The sequence below is a fragment of the Danio rerio genome, chromosome 23 (assembly GCF_049306965.1).
Source record: "Danio rerio strain Tuebingen ecotype United States chromosome 23, GRCz12tu, whole genome shotgun sequence".
Classification (NCBI taxonomy): domain Eukaryota; kingdom Metazoa; phylum Chordata; class Actinopteri; order Cypriniformes; family Danionidae; genus Danio; species Danio rerio.
In genome coordinates this window covers 20,695,653-20,701,854 of record NC_133198.1, presented here as the reverse complement: position 1 = coordinate 20,701,854, position 6,202 = coordinate 20,695,653, and the positions used below count along the sequence as shown (strand labels likewise).

The window sequence follows — 6,202 nt, the reverse complement described above, 5'->3', positions numbered from 1 at the left end:
CAATCAGCGCCGCGCTCTGCTCTTCGGGCTCGCGCTCGAGTTCCACTGCCCCCGAAACACGCGCATCCGCCCGCCCGCCCAGCGAGAGTCTGCACATCGATTTAGCCAATATATGAACGCGCCTCTCCTATCTAGTAATGGTAAACAAACGCCTGATAAAAGAGGAGGTTAATGATGTTTGAGGCGGAAGCCGTGCAAATGGCATTTTAGATGAGAGATAGAATGAAAGTTGAGAGGTTTAAACTAAATTTAATTTCTCTTTCTAAAAGAGAATGAATAAACATCCTCAAACACTACTTATATAGCTACGTAATTGCTACTACAAAAACAAAGAGCTGTACAAATGATTCATGCATGCAGCTCTTTGATATTAATTATGCAGTTAATGTGATATTATTATGTAATGTTTGTTTGTTTGTTATAGCAGGCAGTACTATTATAAGAAAATCACTTCAACAATGTTTTTGTTAGTTTTTAGGCTGCCTTTTTTAGACGTTGAAAGAAGTTTCACTTTTAAACTACAAAATATAAATAGTAGTAAATCGCATGAATGAAATAATTAACTTTTTTTCTATTTTAGGGTGGACACAGGCTCTTTTCTCTGGGGCTTTTTTATAATTATAACAGGGAATATGCATACAGTATTTTACACTTATGCCATCTGAACTTTAATTACATTTTTATTATTTAGTCATTATTTATTGTTAGATAGGTGGAAATCAAATGCAAGCATAAATAATCACCTTTATGATGTAAACAAACAAAAATAATACTTGTAATATCTGCAGTGGTGGAAAGAGTACTGAAAAATCACACACAAGAAAAAAGAACCATTACTTGCCTAAAAATGTATACAGTGCAAGTAGAGTCAAAGTGTCTGTTGTAAATATTACTCAAAGTAAGGAGTTAAATGTAGCCATTTTAAAAGAACTCAAGAGTTGTGAGTATTGAGTATTACGATGAGAACGGCTCATGCATTCACATGCAATTTGTGGACGGATGTGTAAACTTAACATTTTGTAGTGCATTCAGTTACTGTTGAAGACTATTTAGTGATTTCAGTCATCATACAGTAAACATCTTCTTATCAGTGACATGCAGTCTCAAAAGTATCTTGACCATTGAGTGTACAGATTTAGGCATCTTATTAGACACTTTTAATGCTTCCAAAAGGTTTGTTGCATTTATAAAGTGCCAATGTCTTGCGGTTGTTTAGTATGATACAATTTATTTTCTATGTGTGATTTGATTGGACCGAATCACAGGACTGATTAATCTACCAATCTCCATAGACAAAAAATAGGTAGGACTGCAGTTTGAAGGAAATAGCATTGTTATAGCACTAAAAATGTACTCAAGGAAATGTAAAAGTACACAGTTTTAAAACTACTTAGTAAATTACAATTCCTGAGGAAAAAAAAAAAACTACTCAGTTACAGTATTTGGGGGATCTTTTGTTCAGTTGTAACTATTAACTCAAATCCATAGCTCAAGGAAAGACTTCAAAATGGGTGACGTCACTATATTCCAGAGATGCCCAAATTGAAGCCCACAGGCCAAAGTTGGCCCACGGTTTGATCTGCCATCCCATCTGAAAAGAGAGGGAGAATGTTTGTACTTGGGGCGAATGCCTTTGACAGAAATCGTCGTTCTGAATTTTAATTCAAAGTAATCTTTTGTTTCTTTTTTTGTTTTATTGCTGAGCTACAATAAAAAGGTAACTGAATTAAATGTTGTAAATGAATCAGACTTTTACAATGTACTTTTACTTGACATACAGTACATCTGACATCTACAAGCATATCAAGGTAAAGGCAGGTGCAGCTTGACTAGTGTATTTATTGAACTCCATTGTGTCATAAATTGAATTGTTTGTGTTTTTACAGTAATAAGTTCATTATAAAATGTAAAATGCTACTGCATTAGATATTAAATATGATTGAAATCAAAAAATTTTTAATATTACTGAATAAATGAGAAAATTTGCCTTGGCAAATTTAATGTAATATGGTTTTATATATATTCAGCCCACTGCCCTCAATGAAGTTTGGTTTTTGGCACTTTATAGGAAAAAGTCTGGGCACTCCTGCTATATACTGTGTAAAAATATATCCGTGAAGTATAAGTCCAACACAATCTCACAGTAATTCATAACTTTTTGTATTAGTGGTTAATTTGTATGAATTTGTATGATCTGATTCGCTCATCCCCCAATGACGGTTGGGTTTAGGGTGGGGTGGGGTGCCACACCTCCTTTTTAAAATCGTACAAATTTGTACGAATTAACCACTAAACTGACAAAACATAAAAAAATAGTTACGTTTTCCCATGAGATCAGGCTGGAAAGTCATATGATGAGCCAATGCTCATCCCAAACAATTTTTCCCACAAGCAGAGAAACATAAAAATATGTAGAAGACGCTCAGTGTCATTCACATAACCACTAAACAGCATCATAATAACACACAAAAAAGTGAATGAATGCAGTAAACATTATTTATCAACATTAGATGTAACCTAAAACTCTAATGTGCATATCTCAAGAAGAAAAAGTGTCATGCAGAGAGTCCTTCAAAAGTTAATTTACTGTTATCCACTATATTAAGGAAACTTACCGTTAAACAGATTATGGATTTTTACATGTAGCATTTTACAATGTAGCTTACTGATTGAATCATCTGACAGCATCATTACTTCTGACCTTTATAAAGTTCATCCTCTGCACTGACTCAATGAGTAAAACAGGTGTATAAATGACCAGTCTTTAGTCAACTGTATTGGCCGGAGTTGTGTTGATGACTGATAACCTCTGAGGCATTATTGACTGAGTGTTGAGTAACAGTTTGACTCTTTTTTCCTGGTATTTCCTCATTTGTTTGTATGGCTCTGACGAGTGAAAGTGTAATCGAACTAGTGCAAGTCTGTGCACACAATAAATTGATCGCATTGTTTGTGTGTTCTGAGTGCATCTGACTGTAATTAAAGCCCATCCTCTGCACATAGATGCTAATTACATGAAATGGAGATGGTAACCCTCTATATAATGCTATATTTGGTTCACTCAGGGCAGTGTTTTAGAAAATGAGCTCACACAGACTGTTCCATTTATTTTGAGACCCTTTGTGCTAAAGTCCCTAGGAGTGAAACAATTATGTAACTATCTGTGGTTCCTTTGTTAGATAAACTCTCTTTATCTCTCTCATTCTTGGTCTGACTCTCTCTGCTTATAAAACAAATCATATATTTAGACTAACAGACAAGGGTACAGACGGTCATAAATGCTAAAACAGGAAAAGAACCTAGGGGACAGTTATGTGTTGACTATGGTATGACCCTTTTCCAAGAATGAGAATAGTACATATTTAAAAACTAAGATTAAAGAGAACTAAAGAGTTACACTTCTAATCTGTTCTTCTTTCTTGGATAAAACTTCTTTTCTCTGTGTTTATTAGTGTATTTATATATTTCTCCACTATATAAACTTTGGTTTTCTAATACCAAATAAAAATTAGTATCTTCAATGAATGTTAACAGTTCTCTAGTTTTTTTTAGCAGGGCTATTATAGTCGAGTTTGTTTTTATTTTAATAACATTTTTTACATTTGATGTACATTTTTAGCTTATTTTTGGTTTGTTTCATCAGTGGTTTTGTTAATTTTAGTTTATTTTTTATTTATTGAACACATTTCTATTGAGTATGTGTGTGTGTGTGTATATATATATATATATATATATATATATATATATATATATATATATATATATATATATATATATATATACATATATATATATATATATATATCAAGAGCAAGAAAATTTTCACAGTATGTCTCATACTATTTTTCTTTTGGAGAAAGTCATATTTGATTTATTTTGACTAGAATAAAAGTAGTTATTAATTTTTAAGGACCATCTTAAGGAAAAAATTATTATGGCGGCGGCCATTCAGGAAGCTCAGGCAGTGGCGGCGGCCATTCAGAAAGCTCAGGCGGCAGAGGCTATTAAGGAAGCTCAGGCGGCGACGGCCATTCAGGTAGCTCAGTTGGCGGCAGCACTGGCAGTACTGGCGGCAGTGGCTCTGGCAGCTCTGGCAGTACTGGCGGCAGTTGCTCTGGCAGCTCTGGCAGTACTGGCAGGATCTGGCAGCTCTGGCAGTGACCGAGGATCTGGCAGCTCTGGAGGATCTGGCGGCAGTGGCAGTGACTAAGGATCTGGCAGCTCTGGCAGTGACCGAAGATCTGGCAGCTCTGGCAGTGACCGAGGATCTGGCAGCTCTGGCAGTGACCGAGGATCTGGCAGCTCTGGCAGTGACCGAGGATCTGGCAGCTCTGGAGGATCTGGCGGCAGTGGCAGTGACTAAGGATCTGGCAGCTCTGACAGTGACTGAGTATCTGGCGGCAGTGGCTCAAGCGGCGGCATCGATTCTGGCGGCGGCGGCGGTGTCGACTCTGGCAGCTCTGGCGGCGGCGGCGCCGACTCTGGCGGCGGCGACTCTGACAGCGGCGACTACTCTGGCAGCTCTGGAGGCGGCGACCCTGGCGAAGACCCTGGCAGCTCTGGCAGTGGCATTTCAGGAACAGGAACAGACTCTGGACAATAAGCCATCTTGTTAGCTGGAAGACTGGAGTAGGCCATCTTGTGAGCTGGAGGACTGGATGCGGGCATTTTGTGAGCTGGATGTGTAGTGGTAGAAGGAGCAGCAAGCCCCGTTGCCAGCAAGTCTTGCTGTCCTTTGACAGTCCAGAATCATGATCAGAAAACAGGCGAGAGGTCAGAAGGCAGGCGGCTAAACAGAAGAACTGGATAAACAAGGCTAAGATCAAAACATGGGAAAACAAGACTAGGAGAATGCGATGTAATGTCACTAACAGTAAACAAGACTCTGCAATGTGAATGTGTGTGTGTGCTGCTGTGTGTGTAATCAGTCTTTGACAATCCACAGGTGGTGCGAGTGTAATCAGTCTAAATGAGGAAGCAGGTGTGTGTTGGCGAAGTGCATGTATGCAGTTGTAGTCCATAAACTGGCGGATTTGTAGTTTGAATGAGAGATAATGTTTTTCAGCGACCTCTGGTGGTTAGTGGTCGCTGGTGATTGTGACAGTAACAGTTTGAACAAACACTGAAACCAAAAACTCTAAAAAATGTGATCAATAAAAACTATAAAGAATTCCGACAATCTTCTTGATACTGATGATCATACTGCCAGTTGATACATATAGTTAAACAGGTCTAGTTTACTTTTTTTTTGGCAAACAAAGAAAAGTTAGGACAGGTCTTATGTTTATGGAAAAGATGTTTTGTTTATAAGCATGCTCTTGACTGAGTTTTTGTCTGTAAAGCGGCATCTACTGTGATTTCAGCCGCAGATAAAAAATTTTTTTTTTGCCAATTATTATTTGATTTCAGTCAGCTTTTCAATGACTGTTGTTAGTTTAATTTAGCTCTAATTTTTAATTTATTGTCAGTTAATTTCTTTTTGTTTTTAATTTGTTTGTTTTTTTTCAGTCAGTTAAGAAAAATGTTGTTTGTTTTACCCTTCATGATCAACAGTAAAAATTAAAAATGGTACTTCTTCCCATTATGGAAAAAAAGCAACAATCAAGAATGCATGATTACTGATTATGTGGTGTCATGACTTTGCAATCAAAAAATGTGATTATAATGGAAGTCAATGGAGCAAAAACAGCCACAAACATAACGAAAATGTAAATTTGTAAATTTGCCCAGTGTATATTTGAGTTTTAAAATTCAAAGCATTTTCCCAAATTATCTGTCAAAATAAGCTGTCAACAAAAATCAATCCATTTGCTGAGACCCATAGAAAGTTGTGGCCAAATTAAGACTCAAATTCAGTGGATGAAAACATTCCCAACAGCAAGGGTTAATAAAATAACCTTGTTTATTTGTACAGTTTTTTTTCTATAAAAGTGATCATGGAATCTGTTTACACTGCAAAAACTCAGTATGGCAGCGTGTGTATGTTTACAGCAGAGTTCTCATGTAGTGGCCCAGGCCAGACAGAGACAGATGGTCTGGTCTTCCCCAAACTGAGACAGGAAACACAGCAATGACATCTCAGCTGGGGAGAGGCATCGAGCATATCATGCAAAGTGGAGGAAAATTACTGTTCCTAGAGAGCCTCATTTCCACAGACTAGTCTATTTAGTAGTAATTCATAATCATTTTACCAACATGTGAG

General features: G+C 37.1%; 1 long non-coding RNA gene across 2 annotated transcripts in view; it reads left to right on the top strand.

Moving 5' to 3' along the window:
- The window catches only part of LOC141380475 (uncharacterized), a 156,550-nt gene that overhangs the window by 38,366 nt on the left and 111,982 nt on the right, over positions 1–6,202 (top strand). The gene's annotated exons all lie outside the window — the stretch shown is intronic.